The sequence below is a fragment of the Pinus tabuliformis genome, chromosome Q, assembly GCF_031772625.1.
Source record: "Pinus tabuliformis cultivar Carrire ecotype Pingquan chromosome Q, CPIR1, whole genome shotgun sequence".
NCBI classification, from domain to species: Eukaryota; Viridiplantae; Streptophyta; class Pinopsida; order Pinales; family Pinaceae; genus Pinus; species Pinus tabuliformis.
This window is the reverse complement of record NC_142296.1, coordinates 1,033,135,185-1,033,158,738: the sequence shown is the minus strand read 5'-3', so window position 1 is coordinate 1,033,158,738 and position 23,554 is coordinate 1,033,135,185.

Here is a 23,554-nt window from a genome sequence, read left to right as displayed (position 1 = left end):
AAAATCTTGCTCGAAGAAGCGCTCGAGCGACAACGGAACGCGATGATGGACAGCTTTGCGCAGATCCTTTAGCGGCTACCCAGAAGCGGCGCATCGGCTTCCAGCAGCTCTTCTGGAAACACCACACCCATTTAAGGTACAAGTTAATTTTGAAATCCCCATATTCGAGGGTCAGATAGACGCTGATGCCGTAGATAAATGGTTAAATCTGCTAGAGGGTTATTTTTCTGTTCATGAATTTTCGAGTCGCGAAAAGATTGTTTTTGCTCTTCTCAAAGCAGCCCCCACGTCAAGGACTGGTGGGAAACCTACTGCGAGCAGAAGGATGAAAGTACTGGCTCACTATTTTCAGCCGCACCCACCTGGGATTCGTTCCGAGATGCCATCAAGGAGCAGTACTACCCTGTCGGGAGCTATGAGGATGAATACATAAAGTGGACCACGCTGCGGCAGGGAAGGGACCAAGACGTGCCGGAGTTCACCAATCTTTTCCATACCCTTCGCACAAAGTTGGGTATCAAGGATTCAGAGCAACATTTGATACTCAAATACCGTGGCTGCCTTCACAAGTACATTCAGGAAGAAATACAGTTCCTAAACATCCCCTCGCTCGGCGCAGCATACCGGTATGCCGTCAAGGTCGAGCAGAAGTTTAAACAAAAGAAGCGAGACTTTGGATCTGCGAATCCAAAGCAGGGGAAAGGTGCCCCTAAACCACAGAACAAAGGACAAAGCCAAGGCGGGACAGCCCAAGACAACCAGCCGAAGCTGCAAGCAAAGAACAGCGCCGCGAAGCCGAGAAAGGACACTGGAAAATGGTGCGAGTTCCATAAGAGCTCCACTCACAACACAAGTGAGTGTCGGGCCAAGCAGTCACTGGGGGCTGAGCTAAAGGTTTCAGAATCAGATGCATGTTCCGACTCTGAGTCAGAACCCGATAAGGGGTATGAAAAAGGGAAGCAGATCATTGATGCGGACCCCAACGCCACTGTTGCTACCGCAAAGATCCAGAAAAATGAACCCGAAGATCCAGAGGAGGAGGAGCGTCTCTTTCACTCCCAGATGTGGGTAAAGGGCTCCCCGATACAGTTCATTGTTGATAGCGGGAGTCAAAAGAACCTCATTTCGGCAGAGGTCGTGAAGCGGTTGGGCTTACCGACCACAGCACATCCACAACCATACACCATTGGGTGGCTTCACCAAGGACGAGATCTTCGCGTGAGCCAGCAGTGTCGTCTTCCATACAACATCAAGCCCTTCACGGATGAGGCATTGTGTGACATTGCTCCCCTTGAAGTTTGTGATGTATTACTAGGACAACCATACTTGTGGAAGCGACATGCTGTGTATGAATCAAGGCCCCATGCTGTTATTATCACATTGGGAAATAAGTTGTTTAGGATACCAGAGGTAGCACCACCTGCCACCATCTCTTTGATTACTGCAAAACAATGCAGTATGATCATTTCCAAAACCAGGAAATTTGTTTTCCTGATGATACGCCCTCAAGGGAAGAAGAAGACAGTGGCCGCGGCCTCCAAACGAGGTCCCTCTGCACGGCAGCTGCAGATGGACAAGATTGTGGAGGAGTACGAAGACATCTTCACCTCCCCGGCAGGGGTTCCTCTGCACTGTCAGGTCAAGCACTCCATTGATCTGACCCCAGGTGCGCCGCTACCCAATGGACCAATTTATCGGCGCTCCGTTCTGGAGAACAATGAAATCAAGAGGCAGATTCAGGAGCTCCTGCAGAAAGGTCACATCCGTCCGAGTTCTTCGCCCTGTGGGAGCCCGATAGTGTTGGTACAGAAGAAGGATGGGACATGGAGACTCTGTATTGACTATCGGGCGCTGAACAAGATCACTGTCCGTAATAGGTACCCGATCCCGCGAATTGATGACCTCCTAGACCAACTAAAGGGGGTGAAATATTTCAGCAAGATCGATCTGAAGTCAGGATATCACCAGGTACCTATCGAACCCTCAGATGTGTGGAAGACTGCCTTCAAATCCAAGGAGGGCCTCTTCGAATGGTTGGTCATGCCTTTCGGATTGACGAATGCTCCTGCAACCTTTATGAGGCTAATGGATGACATCTTGCGGCCATTCACCAACTCCTTTGTAGTAGTATACTTGGATGACATTCTGATCTTTAGCCAGAGTTGGGAAGAGCACCTCCACCACATCCGACAGGTTCTCCAAACACTGCGGCAACACAAGCTATGTGCCAATTTGGAGAAATGCACTTTTGGCATGACCGAGGTTCAGTATCTGGGATACATCATTGATGAACAGGGGGTGCATGTCGATCCAGCCAAGGTCCAAGTCATTCGGGATTGGCCCTCTCCAACCACTCTAACAGAGCTCCGCAGCTTTCTAGGTCTTGCCAACTTCTACCGCAGGTTTGTGTTGGGGTTTTCTCATATTTCTTGGCCCTTGAGTCAAGTCACCAAGGGCGGGGCGAAAGCAAAATTCTTTTGGTCTGAATCTCAACAGAAGGCATTCAGGGAGTTGAAGGATCGCCTCTGCACGGCACCAGTGCTCGCGTTACCAGATTTACAACAACCATTTGAGGTCGAGACAGATGCCTCTGACTATGCTATTGGGGCAGTCCTTACTCAACATGGACATCCAGTGGCATATCACAGTGAAACACTTTCAGACACAGTCCGGAAGTACCCCACTTATGATAAAGAGATGTATTCCATTGTACAGGCCTGCCGACAATGGAAGCATTACATTTTGGGGAAGGAAACGGTCATCCACACAGACCACCGACCTCTGCAGTTCATACAGACCCAAGGGAAATTGCAGAATGATCGCCATCAGAAGTGGTCTACATACCTGCAACAGTTTCACTTGAATATCAAGTATAAAAAGGGCAGCACCAATAATGTTGCAGATTGCCTCAGTCGACCACCGATCATGGCGCTAACCACCGTGCTCAACTCTTGCGGGCACGAGACTTCTGATTGGCCACTTCTCTACAAAAGCGACCCAGAATTCGGCCACACATACCAGAAACTCTTAGAGGGTCGGCAGGTTGCAGATTTTCACCTCCAGGATGCCCTATTATGCCACCTCGGTCACCTTTGTGTTCCTTCAAGCGAGCGTGCCAAGATGATTTGGGAAGCACACTACAGTCGGGCTGCTGGGCACTTCGGGGTTGAGAAAACAGTGGCAGTACTGCAAAACTATTTCTATTGGCCGAATCTTCGACAGGATGTTGGGAAGTACATCCGATCATGTACTGCCTATGCCATTGCCAAACCGACCATTAAGAAGCAAGGCCTCTATACCCCGTTGCCTACCCCTAGTCGACCTTGGGAATCCATCTCCATGGATTACATGTCAGGCCTTCCTTCCACTAAGCATGGAAATGACTGTGTTTTTGTGGTCGTCGACAGGTTCTCAAAGATGGCCATTATGATGGCCTGCAAGAAGAATATCACAGCAGAAGCCACTGCTAAACTCTTCTTCGAGCGAGTGTGGGTGCACTTTGGGATCCCACAGTCTATCATCTCAGATCGGGACAGTCGGTTTCTCAGCACATTTTGGTCCAGTCTCTGGTCAATGCTGGACACCAAACTCACGAAGTCCACAGCCTTCCATCCTCAAACTGATGGCCAGACAGAGGTTGTCAATAGGATGATTGTGCACATCCTGCGCATGTATAATTCAAAGCATCCACGCACATGGGACGAGAGCCTCCCCTATGTTCAGCACAGCTACAACCGAGCTCTTCACAGCTCCACTGGCCATAGCCCTTTTCAGGTGGGTTTGGGATTCCAGCCATTATGTCCCATTGATGTGGCCATGCCACTTGCAGCCACTCACATGAATTCAGCTCATGTCCAGTTCGAAACAGATAAGGCCACCAGCTTCATTGAGCGCATCCAACATATTCGCCAGCAGGTCCATGACATTCTTGAGAAATCAAATGCCAAGTACAAGCAGCGACATGATCAACATCGGGTGCCACACAAGTTTCAGGTGGGCGACAAAGTCTGGTTGCATTTGCAAAAGGAACGCCTTACTGGAGCCTATCGGAAATTGAGACCACTCCGATATGGTCCTTACACCATTACTAAGGCTATGGGAGACAATGCATTTGAGCTCAGCATTCCCCCATTCCTTGGCCTGCACCCAGTGTTCAATGTGGACCGCCTTCGGCCATACTTTCCACCATTGCTAGACACATCCGACATTGCAGAACAACTCAAACCCACAGAATTAAATCCAGATTGCATGGAACAAGCTGCAACTGATCGGATCATGGACACACAGATCAAGAACACTCGCCAACAGAATATCCAATTGTATCGAGTTGTCAAAGCAGGCCAACTCCTTAAGCAGGGCAAGTGGCTCACCAGGGAACAAGTTCAGCAGAAGTTTCCTCATCTCATGGAGGAGCTCAACGCAATGGGGACCATTGCTTCCTAAGGGGGGAGGAATGATCCAGGTGGATATTGGTGGACACCTGCCAAGTCCACCTGGACCCCCACCATTGTCTTTCTCAATATTTTCAGTTTCCTTAATTGTAGCACAACTTACTATTTTTAGCAGTTTTTCGGGTCCTGAACTTCCGGAGCCGTTTTGAGGCCCTAAACGACGTTTTTTGGGGAATCCACCGCCATTTTTCTGATAAAAATCGTCTTTTCCGTCGTAGTCCTCGGAGAGATCTTTCCAACGGGCTATCATGCGCGTCAAACGGAGATCATATGCCAAAGTTACGACCCCGGGAAGTTGATGTACCAACTTACCCCCAAACGGGGCCCACAGTTTGGCGTTTCATCTCCTAGGGTTAGGTTTTGGAATGTTAAGGGTTTTCCATTGTTTCTCAACAATAAATAGGCCTTCGAGCCTCATTGTAAGACAGTTCAGAGGAATGTAGCCATCACATCTCTTCTCAGAGATAAGCTACCATCGCCCTAGCTGGTTTATTTCCATTTCTGGTTGTAAGCATATTTCAGTATTTTCCATTAATGAAATGAAGTATTATTTCCGCTGCATCTTTGTGTATATGGTTATCTCTGTAATTTGTTGCATTCCTGTTTAAATCCGGATCATGATGATTTCTTGGATGCTATAGATGACGATGATCTCTATGAAGAAATTTCTAAACTTAAAATTTGTTTAGAAGAAAAGAGTATGATTATAGACACTCTGACATTCTAACTTGCTGAAAGGGAAAAACACAATGAAAAGTTAGAATGTGAAATTGAGGGAATTAGGAAAGATATTGAGAAAACAAAAGCTCTTAATCTTAGATTTGCTAAAGGATCTGAAACTTTAGATGAGATTATCAAAGTGCAGCGTTCTCCTCTAATCAAGATAGGTCTTGGATATACTGAAGAAACATCTCAAGCACAGAAGCCATCCACCTCCAAAAGTTATCTTGATGCAGCAAGGAGAAGTGAACAGGTTGACAATCGTCAGCAAAGGCATAAAGCGGATCACCAGGTTAATCGGGGTTAATCTACTTCAAGGATGAACAGAAGCTACAACCAACTGTAGGTAAATCATTCTCAATTTGCCTCAATAATGAATGTCAATGGAAACTACAATCATCGGATCGTTAGATTTGATAATTGTAGGAATTTATTTAATGGCCAATGTTTCTCATGTCATAACTTTGGACACAAAGCTACTCAATGTGTTGCCTACAAGACCATCATGACTAGAGAAACACGAAATCAAAGGAGTGTGACTGGGATCATGAAGAGAACCTACAATAACTTTTCTACTCTTGAAAATGAAATAGAATGCTCTATTTGTAACAACTTTAGTCATGAAGATTCTGAATGCAGAAGTAAGTTTCGGCAAACATCTCAGAAGGAGCAAGCTTCATTGGGTCCCAAAACATGGAGAAAGAAAGATCCACAACCAGAAAGATGTGTTATAGCCTTATATGCGGAAGGATAGGAAAACTAGTGGTACATCGAAAGTGGATGCTCGAAACATATGACAAGTGATAAAGAAAAACTTCAGTCATATAGTGCCTTAGAAAAGGAAAGGAAGGTCTCATTTGGAAATGATACCCCTGCACTCATAAAAGGTAATGGCTCTATTCTTTTGAAAGAAAAGGTCAAAGCTGGAAATGTTATGTATGTTGATGGTTTAAAGCATAATCTATTGAGTGTTAGTCAAATGTGTGATCAAGGAAATGAAGTAGTATTTCGATCAAATGGATGTATTGTTCGTGAGCTTGATATAGGAGAAACAGTGATCAAAGGCATAAGAACTCCAAATAATTTATACATACTCAAGGGAGGACAACAACAATTCTATCTAAGCAAAAATGATGAACACTGGCTATGGCACAGAAGATTGGGGCATCTAAGCTTCCCTCAGATAAGGAAAGCATGCAAATATCAGGTTGTTTATGATCTTCCTGACATCAAAATTCCAGACAATACAATATGCAAATCATGTCAGTTTGGTAAGCAAACCAGAACACATTTCCCTGAGAAGGAAGGATCAGCTAGTAAGCCACTTGAACTTGTCCATACTGATTTATGTGGTCCATCAAGGAAAAAGTCACCTCATGGAGAAGAATACTTTATATTGTTCATTGATGACTTTTCCAGGATGTGTTGGATAGGACTTCTGAAACATAAAGACGAAGCTTTCGAAAAGTTCAAAGCTTTCAAAGCCTTGGTTGAAAATGAATCAGATCACAGAATCAAATGCTTTAGGTCTGATCGAGGAGGGGAATTTACCTCGGATGAATTTTTCACCTTTTGTGAAGAACATGGAATAAGAAGGGAATTCTCTACTGCAAGGACTCCTTATCAAAATGGAGTAGTGGAAAGGATGAACAAAACGGTTCAACAAATGGCTCATGCTATGCTTAATGAGTCTGGAACTCCTGCAACCTTCTGGGGTGAAGCTGCATTTGTTGCTATTACTATTCTCAATAAAATAAACATCTGGGTAAACAACACTCAAACTCCGCATGAACTTTGGTATGGAAAGACTCCATCGGTAAAATACTTCAAAGTTTTTGGAAGCAAATGTTACATCAAAAGGACTGATGAAAAACTTGGCAAGTTTGAACCTAGAGCAAATGAAGGCATTCTCCTTGGTTACTCTTCCTGAAGTAAAGGATATAAGTGTTACAATAAAAGACTTGGAAAAATTGTTGAAAGTATTGATGTGGTGGTTGATGAAGCAGGTGACAATCCAAAGCAGATAAAAACCAAAGATTTTGAAGATGAAGAGGACTATCCTTCAACTTCAAATCAGACTAATGATGAAGAAGAAACCTATGAGGTGCCAGAAGAACAGATAAGGGTAGAAGAAAAGACTCCATCCAGGTACGTACAGAAGAATCATCCAGAGACTCAAATTTTGGGGCAGAAAGAGGCAGGTGTTCAAACAAGAAGAACTATTACAGAAGCTTCAAGCTATCTAGCATTGCTCTCCTCCGTCGAACCATGAAATGTAAGTGAAGCACGCAAAGGTGAATGCTGGGTCAAGGCCATGAATGAAGAACCTGAGCAGATTGAAAAGAATAACACTTGGGAATTGGTTCCTAGACCTAATGATAAGAATGTCATAGGAACCAAATGGATATTCAAAAACAATCTAAATGAAAATGGAGATGTTATTAGAAACAAGGCCAGACTTGTTTGTAAAGGGTATGCTCAACAAGAAGGTATAGACTTTGAAGAAACTTTTGCACAGGTTGCTAGACTTGAAGCCATAAGAATGTTCCTTGCTCTCTCTAGATTTCAGAAGTTCAAAGTATATCAAATGGATGTGAAATATGCCTTTCTAAATGGAGACTTAGAAGAAGAAGTGTATATTGAGCAACCAGATGGATTCATCCTTGGAAATGATCCAAAACTTGTATGAAGACTCAGAAAGGCTCTTTATGGTCTTAAACAAGCTCCAAGGGCTTGGTATTATCATCTGGACAAATACCTCCATCAACAAGGTTTTTCAAAAGGATCAACAGATAAAAATCTATATATAAAAATTGACAATGATAAATTGCTAATACTTGTTGTGTATGTTGATGATATCATCTTTGGTAGCAATGAAGAAGCCATGAGTCAAAAAATTTCCTTGGTGTTGTAGAAAGAATTTGAAATGTCCCTCCTTGGTGAGCTCACATATTTTCTTGGTTTACAAGTCCAACAAAACAAAGACGACATCTTTCTATCACAAACCAAGTACCTCAAACAGATCTTGAAGAAATATGGCATGGAAGATTCGAAACCAGTACGTACCCCTATGGTAACAAGATGCAACCTCAGCGCAAATGATGAATCAGCAGCAATACATCAACCAACATATAGATCCATGATTGGTAGTCTGCTCTATCTGACAGGTACCCGACTAGACATCATGCATGCAGTGGGAATAGTTGGAAGATTCCAGGAAAATCCAAAAGAAGCACACCTTCAGGCAGTTAAAAGGATTTTCAAATATCTTAAAGGAACACAAAATTATGGCTTATGGTATCCTAGAGATACAGATCTCACACTTCATGCATATACAGATGCAGATTGGGTAGGAAGCATGGATGACAGAAAAAGCACTAGTGGTGGTGCATTCTTTATGGGTTCCAGATTAGTATCTTGGTTCAGCAAGAAACAAAGTTCAATTGCATTATCTACAGCTGAAGCAGAATATGTGGCTGCTGCATCTTGCTGCACACAACTCCTTTGGATGATGCAAACATTGTAAGACATTCAAATCACTTGTACTCCACCCATCTCCATTCTATGTGATAATACAAGTGCAATCAACATTTCAAAGAATCCTGTCATGCATTCCAAGACCAAGAACATACCTATCAAATATCATTTTCTTTGGGAACAAGTGCTTGAACAAAAAGTCAAATTGGAGTATGTCCCCTCCAAGGAACAGGTTGCTGATATATTCACCAAACCACTGCCTAGAGAGACATTTGAATATCTCAGACAGAAGCTGGGAGTAGTTGATGCATCATCTTGCTGTTGAAACTTATCTGGTTCATATAACGGTGGTTGTACGTGAGTTTCATGAAGCGTATCCATGTACATACACTGGCTTCTGTGGATACAGTCGCATATATGTTGGTTTGAAGACAAATAGTGGGCCAGTCTCAGGATGAAAAGAGTCTGATATGGGTCTGACAGAGACCATCTGGCACAGGTTCAGGGGGAGCATATACTTCTAATAATGCATTATTGGCACTATCTTAGAAGATCTTGGTGGAATAGTTGCAGAGGAAGATCATGGTTGCTAGTCTGGATGATGATTGACAGATGCTGTTGATGATAGTTGTTGATAACTATCATAGTCTCGTCTTAGATATTTGGTCTCTATGTCATGTATTTCTCTTATTATCAAGGTCATGTAATGACCTATCTTGTTTCCCCACTATGCCTGGGATGGATAATGTAATGTTCTTGTTTTATCATGTATAATCTTTTGGTATATCCCCACTTGGTTGGGTGGATGAGTCAATCTTGGTACATCCCCACTTGGTTGGGAGATGGATGTATGTATGAGTCTTTGGTGATAGGAAGGTCATAGAGTCATGTTCGTTCTTGTAGAACATCTTTTTGCAGACCTTGCCTACAGTTAGGGGGAGCATGGACAGCACAGCAGAGCAGAGATTTTAGCATGTACTCGGGGGAGCATAACCCTTTGCCCTTGATGACAAAGGGGGAGAATGACTTTGAGTGACTTGGGGTTGCCATCAAGTCCAAAGGGGGAGATTGTTGGCATTATGACATAGGTGTTGTCCTTGATGGAAACTCACTCAGATGACAGATCACAGTTCAGGCTCTCAGAATGAAGGAAAAAGAGATATACGCAGGTTCCACTTAACCAAGTCGCGTATACACGTGAGATAGCCGATCAAAAGGTGCGTATGCGTATACATGCACTTTCATGCACAGAAAAGTGCGTACAATTTGGAAAACTTGGTTTTTGGTCCTTGGTATTTGGATGTATGGTTTTGGACCATGGTACCTTGTCCGAAGTGTTGAACCCAGGTATTGGTTCTAAGTGGTTTTGGACCATGGTATTGAGTAAGGCCTAAGACTATGAAAGGGGAAGGAGATCATTAGGCATGTGCATTCAAGGATTGAATATCTTATGAAGAGCAAGATCTAGAATACTGGTCATTGGGTTATGGTGCATAGCTGGATCTGAATCAAGGAGGAACCTCAACGCTAGAAGAAGGATAAGTTCTATTGATGGGTCAAGATCTTAAGGCTTGAATAGAAGTATCTTTGTGTGATTTTGATCTGTTATATTTGGCGCATGACTTGATCTATAAATCTGATAATCTGGGTATAACTGATGTCTGAATAATTGAAAAGGGTAAATTATCTTTTATAGATCTGTACGCAGGTTCGGCATAGCAAAGACGCGTATACACGCTAGTTCTATAATTAAAAATAGCGTATACGCAGGTTTGCCTTAATACAGAAGCGTATGCACGCAGGTTCTACATATTGAAGTAGCGTACGTCTCATAAAATATGTTTTAGCTACTTCTGTTTATTGCTGCAGTGTTTTGGGTTCAGGATTGGTTTCTGGTTACTGTTACTGTATTCTGGTTACAACATTCAGAGAAGTGATTGTTTGATTCAGTTTTGTTTGGTGCAAAGGAGATTGGTTGATGTAGATACATTTGATGTTTGATTAATGTTATTGATGGATCCAGTCTGAAAATTTATGAAACGTGGTCCCTGGAAGAAAAGAGAAGGTTGTAGCCTTCTGTAGGTCAGCACCTATGTACTAGTACATCAGCTAGTACAAGAGCTAAGGGGGTTGTAGCTCCCTTCCAAGAGAAGCTGGAGAACGAGAGAAGGTTGTAGCCTTTTGCAGGTAGAAGCCTGCATACTGGTATAAGACTGCACCAGTACATAAATATTATAAAAATAAGTTTCTTATTTAAAGAAGATAGAGACGAATTGCAACAGGTGGTTTTCACCCACATTGGGTTTCCACCTTATATCTTGTGTTCATGTGTGTGATTGCCTGTACTGTTTACTGCACTTGATTACTGTTCTATGGTTCTGATACACAGATTAAGACCAGCTAACTAAATTAGAAGTCTGCAATATATACGCAGTTTTATCTAAACACAGTTACGTATATATGCAGGTTTAATTAACAGAAGTAGTGTATATCAATTTGTTTATGGAAATGAAAAATTGTTAAATTGCTAATACTGATTCACCCCCTCTCTCAGTATTATTTCCAACAGAATTGGCTCCTGGCAAAGATCGAAAACCATATAAAACACTAGAGCTATAAATGGTTTTTGAGAGGGGGTAGATTCGTTTTGATAATATTGGTCCTCATTGTAATTCATGTTTACTAGATAGCGTTGACCTGGGTCCCAAAAGGTATTCTCTCTTGAATCAGGAAAGTGTGCAGTCGTTTTCTATGGGATGGTGCAAAGGAGGATTATGTGCTGCCTTGGGTAGCATGGGACAAAGTTGCTAGACCAAAGCAATGGGGTGGGTGGGGCATAAAATAATTATCATCTTTTTCTTCCTCCCTAGCAGCAAAATCAGGGTGGGGACTAATAACAATGGAGAATCTGTGGACAACTGTAATAAAAAGAAAATACATAGAACCAATCCCATTGGATGAGTGGCTGCGAAGCCCAGACAAAAATAATTCCCATGCTTCGGTGGTATGGAAGGCAACTTTGGACTCTTTCAGTATCATAGAAGATGGATTGGCCTAGCACGTTGGCAATGGGGAGAAGCTCAGAATAGGAATAGACCCGTGGGTGGGATGCAATGAGGGTTATGCCCTCTCAAGGGAGGTCATAAACTGTTTACACTCCTAAGGTATATTTTTTATTCATCAAATTACAAGGCAAGGCCTGTCGACAATATGGCATCAGGGATGGAAATTAGTGGAGGATATGCAGATGGAACCCCAATAAGAAGAAGAATAGAAAAATTATATAAGAGAACTTCAGAGAACACATGTAAGATTAAGGGACAGATCGGATGTGATTGTGTGGGTACATGCTCCAACAGGAAAATACTCCCCAAAGTTTGGCTATAGCTACCTAATGGTTAAAAGGGCATGGGGGGCACAAGAATGGTGGTGGAAGCCACTCTAGAAATTAAAATGTCCACTTTTTTTTAGGTCTATCCTAAAAAACAAAATCCCTACATGGGACAATCTTCAGAAGAGGAACAAAATGGGTCCAGGATGGTGCACTCTGTGCAAATGTGAGGAGGAAACAATTCAACACCTTTTTCTGAAGTGTCCGTTCAAGATAAAGATTTGGGAAGAAATAGGGAGACTTTTGGGAAAAATCCAAAGCTGGAACGAGGAAAATATAAGTGATGCATGGCATAGATGGTGGAAGGACGTCACGGAGGAAAACATGAAAAATTTCCCTCTGATAATCTCGTGGGGCATCTGGCTGGCCCGAAACAGAATCATTTTTTAGGATATGGCCCCCACACATGCCCCTATTGCTATAGAAAGTGCCTCGATTTATGATTTTTTGCCTCCACCAAATCCTGCTAAGATGCCTAGAATCTTAAGAGAAGAACATATTAGAGGAGTTATTCCATGGGCTTATTTTGATGGTGCATTTTATCCACAAGGAAAATGTGGCTTGGGACTTGTCATTTATAAAAACAATAAAAAAAATCCAAAAAGTTTTAGTGGGCCTTGGCTAGGGATCAATTTTTTTTTGTTGAACTACAATCTCTGAATCTCTTACTCTGTTGGCTCATACACATGAGGATGGGATCAATACAAACTTTTGGAGATTCACAGTAATTTTTAAAGTATTCTTAATGATACATTACTATTATCCGTACTCCTATATGCTAGTTTATAACTAAATTTATAATATTAAATAATTCCCTTTCCCTTTTCATCCTTCTCTTAACCTTATACGTTATAATATGTTAACCTCATTATTATTTAATATTATATAACAACTATTTTTATTAATATTTATAACCCCCTTATAACTTTTTATTGTTTAATATTATATATAATATCCTAACAACTATTTTATTAATACTTTTAACTTATTCTTAACATCATCCTAACAACTAATTTATAACTAAATTCAAAATATTAAATAATTTATAACTAATTTTAGAAATACTAAATAATATATAGCTAAATTTAGAATATTAAATAATTCCTATCTACCTTTTTAAGAATTTTAAGAAATTCTTTTTAACTAATCCCGACGACTAGTTTTCAAACCTTGGGCAATGATGCATCCCTACTATTTATTCATGAAGATTGTATGATTTTTTCCACTTGTTGTGAGAATGAACCACATTAGTTGGTTCAAAATGTTGACCCAATCTTAATAATACGATTAATCTGAAAAACATTTATCAAAAAAATTTATAAATAAAAATTTATTTCATTTTATTAAATAATTACAAAATATTTTTAAAACAGAGGAAAAAAATACAAAATTAAAATCTAAAATATTTAAAAATAAAATCTAACTTAAATTAATACAGTGATGAAAGTCAGAGGCTTCTTCGGGGGGGAGCTAGGGTTTCTTGTCGGCTCTGGTTCTGCTGCTTGCGCCTGCGGCGGCTGGGCTTGCCCCAGGTGGGGCTTCCGTCGCCCATCGCTTGGTGACTCACCTCTGCTGGGGTTGCTGCGTCTGGGGGGTTGCTGTTAACGGTTCCGGTAGCCGGTGGTGCGGACTGTTTTTTCGGCCTCTGCTACCTTTCACTCAGGCGGTTCTCTTCTCCACTTCGCGGCTCTGATCTTTGTCTGCTGTCCCCGGTTTGGTGTGTCCGCCCTACTTATATATAAGCAGAGCTCCGGTTTCGTGTTTTGTTTTTGGGCGGCGGCGGATTTTCTTCTTTCTCTTCTGGGCTTCGGCGGATTTCGGCTCTCTCCGGCCTCTCGGTTTGAAGGACCCTACTAGTCTGTGCTGAACCTTGGTTGCGGGGGCGGGGGCTTGCTTGGCCTAGTGGGGGCGAGGTGGCTGCCCCAGCCGCCTCTGCCCCCGGACCAGAAACGCCTCTGCTCTAGTTGGGCCCTGATGGGCTTCCTTGCTGAGCAGTGGGTTTCTTTTTTTGGTTTTTCGATGGCTTACCTGGACAGTCATTGGAAGCGTTGAGGGATCTGTGGTGTGGAGTCTGTTTCTGCACCGATTCGTGCCGTCTCTTCAATGGCTGTATCTGGTTGGTTTTCTTATGGCTTCTCTGGAATATGGCGGCATCTTCCTCTGGCTTCTTCACAGCAGGAGAGTTGAGGGGGTGGGGGGTGTGGCTACCTTGGCTGCCCCTTCCCATTTCGTGCCTCTCCTCTTTGTCTTGGCGGTCATTTCGAACTTTCTGCACTTTCTCCAGATGCCATTGTTATTTTTCTGTTTATTTTGGCTTGAGATGGGTTGGGGTATCCTCCTGTTGGGGTTTACGATCCATTCTTCTTGCTGCCCTGTTTTGAGGGTTTTTGATCTTTCGTCTATTTACTGTTTTTATTAGTTTGTTAGAGTAGGAGTTTACTCCTGTTGGGGTCATACCCTGTTTCTCTTTCTGACCCTGTTTCTGGAGGCCCTGTCTGAGGGCTGTATCTGCATACTTCCCAGAAGTATTGGTTATTGTAAGTGGTTTTTTACCACACTACTGCATATGCTTTGGCATCTACAACATGTAATCTCTATTATCTTCTTTTTAATAGAAATTACGAACTCTATTTTCCCCGGAAAAAAATACAGTGATGGATTGAAATCTATATTTTAAATTCAATGAAACAACTTTCAATTTTATTATTAAATATATGTTTTTTAATCGAAACAGTGTCGTTCTTTTACGGGAAAACAAATTATTAAAACAGTAGAATCTGATCTGACATAGATAAATAATTATGCACAGAAAAATAAATTATTAAAACAATAAAATCCAATCTAAATTAGTTAAATAATTATATATTTGGGTATTGCTGTATCGTCATATGTTATTGTTTTTTTAACGATCAAATATAAATTTTATTTATTCCAATAAATAATATAATTTTTATATTTAAAAATATTGTTAACGTATATCATTTTGACCAAATAATTTGAAGGCGGACCGAGTCTTTGTTGGAATGGCAACTCGATTTTTATAATAGTAAAAATGGAATAATGAGATGATCAGTTGCGTACGTAATCTCCGTTTTAAAGGAATCTTTGTTTTTTATAATTAGAATGAATATCGAATATGAAATAATAAAATTGTTATGTTTTGTACGTTTTATTTTCGAATATGAAAGTATTATTAATTTTAAAAATATTATTTAATGACAAAACATTTTTTTATGAAAATAATTTAACATACTTTTAAATATACTTTAATAATATTTACTTTTATCCCATGATATCATTAATCATAAAATAAACCATCTAAATAATAATAAATTATAATATTCAATAAACAAAAATCCTAATTAAATTAAAATTTCCATTTTTGGGAAGGGACTAAATCACATCTCAGCTAATTTAAAAAAATATATTAAAACATTAAACAATAATATATTTTAAGTTTTATGCCTATGGTGTCTTGGATAGATGGTGATGGGTGTGTTTTGTGTTCATGGGGTTTTGGATAGATGGTAATGGGTGTGTTGTTAAGGCGCTCCTAGATGTTGAGTCATCCATTTAATTTCAGGCCTTATGAGTGTTATTCTTGGACATGACCATGATGTATCTTCACCAATACCGAACTTACAAAAAAAAATATTTTAATTTTTAAAAGATTTTAATGTCAAAGAGTTTGTTTGTTTGTTTTTTTTTTTTTCCATAGGAAAATTGAACTTTTTATTAAGGAAATAAAAAGTTACAAAGTAGATGCAACAAAGTATTCTAAGCCAAACTATGAATCCACCATACGTAGAAAGTGAAATCACAACATACTAAGAAAAGTGGAAAGTGCACTTGCTCAATATTAATAACCATATGAAGTATTATAAACTGCAAGCATAAACTTAGTTCTCTCCGAACATTTGGAGAAAACAACGCATCAACAAAAATATAAAGTAGCAGTTTTGTGAATATCCAAGAGCCCAACAGTCATAAAGGAGAGCCAAAATACCAATGAAAACAGTATTGCCCCATAGCAAAAAGATGTAGAAAAAAAGACCATATACAAAAAAGCGAGCCATTAAAAGTATGGAGGTTGATCTGACGCGGTCACCTGCCCATTGTCAGAATCAATTATATGCCAGGAATCTTTTAAACCTTTTTTAGAAAAGTAATATGCTTACACGTTCCTTTTCCTTTTCCTGTAAATGTGACATATAGAGAAATCAACAAAGGCTGATTTAATAAAAGAAATTCCTTCTAATAAAGGAATCAAAGTAAGATTTTGATAGCGCTACATATTGTTTGTCCAATTAATCACATTTAGAGAGTCACCAAAAATATGTACTGAAACAATCCCCAATTGTCTTAGCCAACATAGAAGGATTTTAAGAGTTTTTAATTCTACATAGTTGTTTGAACCAATTCCAATACCCATTGAAGCTTTTTGAAGTCTGTGATCATTTATGTGAATGATAATCCTTGCCTCACATCTATCATGGGCATCCGAAGCCCCAAAGAGTTACTATGGAAATAAATTTAATAATAATTTATGTATTATCTAAATTTAGGCTTCTATGATCCATAACATTGATTAAAGAAAATTTTCGATGATAATCACATCAGAATTCATTTGCGTTTGGAACCATCTAGAGCGGTTCATCATTAGGGCAAGATGGAGAATCAGATATTGGCATTAGATTAAATAGTAAGAGATTGATGCATATAAAATTATAACGTCTAGAAAAGTAGCGACTAGTTCTCGAAGCTAGGAAAAAACCCTTGATTTAATAAATTAAATGATAATAATGATAATAAATAAAAATAAAACAGTGAAATAAAAGATGGCCAAAATAAAATCAATAATGAATAAATTAGATACCAAAAGTCCTAAATATAATCATATGATAGGAGGTTAATAAATGTTAATTATGGGTAAAAATAGAGAAATAAATTATTAAAAAAAAATAAAATTATAATAGAAACCCAAAAATGCAATATTGGGGGCAAATATAAAAGTTAAAAATTAAAAGTAAAATAAAAAATAAAAATAAAATAAAATAAGTAAATGAATAAAATAAATAAAAAATTATAAATAAATAAAAATAATAATAATAAATAAATAAATAAGATCATATTTTAAATAAAGGTATTATAACTCAAAGTTTAAAAATAATTAAAAGATGAATAAAATAAAATAAAATAAATTAAATAATTAACTTAAAAATTAAAATTAAAAATTAAAAATAAAATAGACAAAAAATAAAGTAAGTAAAAATCAAAGGGAGGTAAGGGCAAGGACCCAACAACTACTAATTATATATATATATTTATTTATTTATTTTTTTTTTTTTTTTTTTTCTGAGTAAAGACTAATTCTATTAAGTGATGGAAAATATAGTACAATCAGGCCTGGAAACAGGCTTAGCAGAGAAGCAATGGAGCCGAAGGTGATAGGGAATCAACCTTGCTCCAAATAGACAGACAAGGGACAGGTCATAGAAGCAAAGGAATACAAAGGAAAGTACTGATCAAAAGGCTACCCCGAAGGGTTGTTTCCTGCAAATCGACATTTTTTGCCTTTTTTCTTGCTCACTTTTATCCACCCAGTGGAGTTTGGCTGTGTCATGACAAGTTGTAGATTATTTTGTCCTGATGGCTGATCATCCTTGTCAGAGTCTGAGGACGAAGAGAGATGGGTACGTTTCTGAGAAATCTGCTGGTTAGAGGGAGCCTCCTGGTGAGCCGAGGGGGCGTCCTTCGGAATTTCCTCATTCTGTAGATCAGCTTCAATTTCCTCATCAACCTGCACATCTGCCTCAGATTCCTCCTCCTCCGAACTCGAGAAGCCTAAATCGTCCAGCGGACGGGGTGGTTCAAAAGGATTCCATCTCTTGGATTTGGGCTTACGATTCAGATTCTTCTTTTTATCTTTGAGCTGTGAACATGTACTCTGAAGGTGCCCTGTTTGATGACAATGGCGACAGCGGAAGGCTGTGTTCTCGTAATCCAGTGGTTGAGTCCAATGGAAATCTCCAAACTTGAGATTAATCTGATCCGGCAGTCCTTTGCTGATATCTATTTCTGCACACAGTCTGCCATAAGTGTAGAGACCATTTTCCCTTCTTGAGGTATCTGTAGCCAGGTATCGTCCCAAAGTGTTTCCAATAGCTAGGAAGACAGAGAAATCCCAAAAATGTGCCGGAAGATTCGGGAGCCTGACCCAAATGGGAAGCTTGGAGATGACTGCTGTAGAGGGGTCGAAGTCAGGAAACCAGGGGGTTAGAAAAATCCCAGCTGAACCCCAGAACCAAGGGCCTCCCGTTAAGGCTTTCTGGTAGTCTTCGCTTGATTCAAAAAGCACCAGGAAAAAACCTTTTGAACATAAGAAGATCTTACACTTTTTAGTCCACGAGGCATGGACCCATTGATAAAGATCTGTTGTGCGAGGCCATAGGCCATTAAATCTGCAAATGAGTGCGGATTCTGCAAAGCTCTGGTAGCGGCTTTCAACCCTAGGATTAGAGAAGTCGATGGAGGGAATTTCCTCTGATTTGTCTACCAGAAACGGCTTTGGAGCTTCATTTAGCTGGGATGCCTTTGAAGAGAACTGAGGTTGGGCAGTGTTTTTACGTGCTGCATCTTTGTAAGAGAAAGATGGGGCAGAAGAGGTTTGCCCAAATGAACCACCTCTTAGATGGAAAGAAACCCCAATAGACGCGTCCTTTTGAATGCTGTAAAAAGAAAGAGGAAGGGAATGCATAAGCTGCTTACCCTTATACAACAATCTGAGGCAGGAGGAGGGAATCCCCAGCCGACATTCAAGTTTTTGCAGAAGATCCTGCACAAGATCTGTTGCGCAAACCCATAACATTGTCGTTTTGCCGGAAAGATTAACTTGGATCTGGAATGCATGAGGTTCTTCAGGCAGATCCAGCTGGTTCACGATCAAAAGCTGCTTCAGAGTTGATCTCGTCTGAACTTGCCTCCTGCAAGCTGCTTGTCCATCGATCTGGGTTTTTTTAAGGCCCCAAGATCTTCTGGGCTCCTGATTTGATGGTTTAACTGCAGATCTGATCATCTGACTACCATGCATAGTCAGTACTCCCGATTCAGAGCAGAACCATGACCCTTGACATCGGATCTTGAGGATTCGAAGGCTGCAGATCTGTAATAAAGGCAGATCTGTGACCCCATTGAGCAGATTCAGAACATTGAGTTCCAGGATTTGGGTTCCATGCAAGATGCGCCAGGATTTGGGTTCCATGCAAGATGCCTGAAGCCATTCTACGCCTTCTGGGAACGCCGGATTCTCTGCCACAAAGAAATCATCCAACGCAAAGGGTACCAGAGTGCCGAAAGCTATTGAAACCCTCGTCTCCAACCGCATTATCCCGGATTTTCGTTGAAAGCCAAGCCAGGAATGATGCCGCCTCACTGTCCTGATAGAGTGTAATGCGGCGTCTTCGCCATCCAAACTGGCCGCTGGTATGAATGCATTTCGGCCCTGGTCCGGAACCCTTCGACCGTCGTTGCAGCATGCATCAGTTCCTGGTTTTGGTGCGCGGAATAGTTTGTTGATTTCTGCTATGAAATCATCAACGTTGGCAACTGAAGAACCTTTGACGACTCTGCCTTCGTCTGATGTGACTGCTCTGGTAGCTGCGTCTCTCATCGCCATTACAGAGCTCTCGACCCCTTCCAAGTTAATCTTATCCGAAGTTTTGAGTTTTTGAGTTACAAGTGAAAGTCGAATTTCATACATACTTCGGGAACAACTACTAATTTTCAACCATTGTCTCTATTCAAATTACTAGGCCTTCTTTCAATCTCTATGGCCTCCCTAAACTTCCGATGATGAAAATGATCAACCCTTGCAATGATTTGAGCTTCTTCAATGCAGATGTGATGTTTTGTCTTATCTGCATGTTCAGCTAAGGCTGAGGAGTGGGTCCTCCCATGTTTGATGTCAGTTGCGTGCCCATGAATCCTCTCACAAGAACATCGGATAACATAAACACCTTTCATATTCTTGGGGTCAACTGGGTTTTTTATAGATCTTAAGGAGCTTTGAATTGTGTTTAGGGGCCTAAAGGTTGAAGGAACCTTATGTTTCCTCAGGATCATAGAAATCCTGTCAGTGGTCCCTTGGATAAAAGGAAGATGCACAGTTGAAATCCGATCTTTGGGGTCTTTTTTAATGAAAAAATCTTTGTTAGCTTTAAGGAAATCTTTAAGACCCTTGTGCCTACTATATCCATTATTATTGAAGACATTAAGGAGATGAACTTTCTCACCAATTAGGTGGTTTTCATCATAAATTATTATCGCACGAGTAGCTAAAGTGTTGAAAAAAACCCAACTTTTGAGCAGGGAAATTATGCGACTTAGCATTAAGATACTGTTATGTATGAGTTTTCTTCTGAAATACCTGATGGGAGAAAGAACCATCATCCTTCTTGGAAATAAGAACGTTAAGGAAAGGTAAGCTACCATTGACTTCAAATTCCATAGTCACACTTTATGGAGCTAGATTGATTGATAATGTGTTGGAGGAAGAGATCCAACTTATCACAACCATGAGGCGAGATGATCTAGGTGTCATCCCCTCATTGGCCTTATATAGTCCTTTGTCACATACTCCTCATTGTTTGTTAATGAGTTGAAAGGTATAAATTTTGATCCTGGAGATATTCTTGTAAGTTTCGATGGGGTCTCCCTTTACACTAATACCCCTATTAATGAGGCCATTAAGGTCATTAATCACATCACAGACCCTGATACAGCTAAGTTGGTTGAAATTTGTCTCACTTCTTCCTTATTTAGCTTTGAAGGGGAGTTTTATGAACATACATGTGGTGTTGCCATGGGTTCCCCTCTATCCCCTATAGTTTCCAACCTATTTATGGAGGAATTTGAATCTAAGGCTTTGGCCTTAGCTTTGTTCAAACCTAAGCTATGGAAGAGGTTTGTGGATGACACTTGCGTCATCTAGCCTCATGGTCATGATAAGTTGGATCTCTTCCTCCAACACCTTAACAATCAATCTAGCTCCATAAAGTTTACTATGGAATGTGAAGTCGATGGTAGCTTACCTTTCCTTAACGTTCTTATTTCCTATAAGGATGATGGTAGTTTCTCCCAACAGGTATTTCAAAAGAAAACTCATATAGAGTAGTATCTTAATGCTAAAACACATCATTCCCCTGCTCAAAAGTTGGATGTTTTCAACACTTTATCTACTCGTGTGATAAGAAATTCTAACGAAAACCACCCGAATGATGAGAAATCTCATCTCCTTAATGTCTTCAATAATAACGAATATAGTAGGAACTATGGTCTTAAAGCTTTCCTAAAATCTAGCAAAGATTCTGTTATTAAAAAATACCCCAAAGATCGAATTCCAGTTGTGCATCCTTGATCTGAATTGGATCCTAAAACACTCTCTAAGTTTTCATGAACTCTGTAAAATTCATGCCAAAGTTTCAAAGTCTTACAAAGAACGAGCTTATCAGAAATACCCTCGAAACAGTGGTAATTTGTGAATAGCGCGGAGCAACGAGGACCCTCGGTCAAGCGCGCAGACTGTTGGCCCATGGTAACCCGTGCTGTCACGAATTGGCAAAACGGGAGGTCTTGTTGAGAAACGGGGGTGGTTTCTGATAGGGCAAACCTCTCAAAGAAGGAAAAGCCCCGAGCGACCCGGATCCGAAAAGTTATAAAACATAACGGATATCGTGCTGATTCTATCAGAGGCGGGGTCCCACAAAACTGGCAGGATATCGAAAGGGCTTCGGGGTGGTAAGTGGTTTCAACAAAGTCTCGCCCGACGCCACACAGCGAGTGACACGCGTATGGTGGAAGAGAGAGAAAACTGCTCACATCGGACGGGTAAACGTCATGTTACTTACCCGCCCGATATGAACGATGACCGTAGGATTTGGAGGCTCCAAATCGATGACGGAGACGCAATCCAATGGATGACCGGATTCAACGGGGTAAACAGGCAGAGTTGTATAAGATTTGAAGTCCGACGTGGACGATGCATTGGCAGAGGATCATGTTCATGGGCATTCTTGGAGTTAATGGTAAAAATAGTCATTTCAAAGATGTCCAAGAGAACTAACACTCAGTTTGTTATGAAACAGGTGGCCACCTCCTTGTGAGGCGTTATACAATGATGATGATGCAGAACAAAGGAATTCAAACAGACAGAGGCAGGGGAACCGGAAAGTTGGGAAGCGGAAATGAATAGTTGGAAAGCAAATTGGCTTTAAAGCCACAGACCGACAGAGAAAGTAGAGGAAGCGAGTTAGTCAGAGTTAGTTAGACGCAGAAAGTTGAGAGCAGAGAGAAGAAGCCGAGCTAACCTGCAGAGGCAAAGGTAGCATTGAGCCAGACAGAGACAGAGAGAGTAAGAGAGTTTGTGTGCTCCAGAGAAGGCTTGAGAGGTTCAAGCGAACACCTCTGTATATGCCTGTCATGTGTGAGTCTCAGATTGGGCTCATACTACATGACCAATAGAGGTTGAGTTTCAGTAAGGAGAGTCTGTGTACTCTAGAGACTTGGGGAATCCAAGTACAATCCTACTGATTTGTATCCGCTATGTGAGACTCAAATTGAGCTCACTGTTGTAAAAAATCTGCTTTTGAAAACATAATAGAGAGGCCACCACTGAAGGCTGGACTGGGAGACGTAGCCCAGGAGTGTTGGGTGAACTCCTTATTAAACTTGTTGTGTTTACATGTTTTCTTGTTATGTTTTCTCTAACTGCTTCAGTGCCTGTGTATTTCACAATCTTATCGATCCGTTGCATAAAATAACATAGGCACATCCATGCACATGAGTCTGTAATACCTTAATTGTTTGTCTTAGATCAATTTCAGATCAAGTGGTATCAGAGCTCTAGGTTACTAAGGTTAGACAAGCTTGTGCTGGATTCTTTTGTTGAATGATAACTAGATCAAAGCTTAAATTAGGAGAAGGAGAGTTGGTCGAAGCTAACCCTACTAAGGTTAGACAAGCTTGTGCTGGATTCTTTGTTGAATGATAACTAGATCAAAACTTAAATTAGGAGAAGGAGAGTTGGTCGAAGCTAACCCTACTAAGGTTAGACAAGCTTGTGCTGGATTCTTTTTTGAATGATAACTAGATCAAAGCTTAAATTAGGAGAAGGCGAGTTGGTCGAAGCTAACCTAGAAATCGAAAGAGTCTATCCTAAGAGGAAAATGTCAGAAGAAAATCCCTTGGAATAAGACTCCTAGTTCATGGACAGTTTCATGACCATGAGAGCCATGGTAGAAGAAATGTATAGGGAATTTAAGAAAGGTAGAGGTGAAGAGTCATCAACCTCTAAACAAGATAAAGGAGTAGAAGAACCTCTTCTAGTTGCCCACCCAGAAGGAAAAGGAAAAGAAGAGAAGCCCTCTCCACCATCTTCCCCATCATCACCTTCATCATCATCTTCTTCACACAAAGAAAGCCCTGAAAAGAAAAAGAAGAAATCTTCTTTGATTAAATT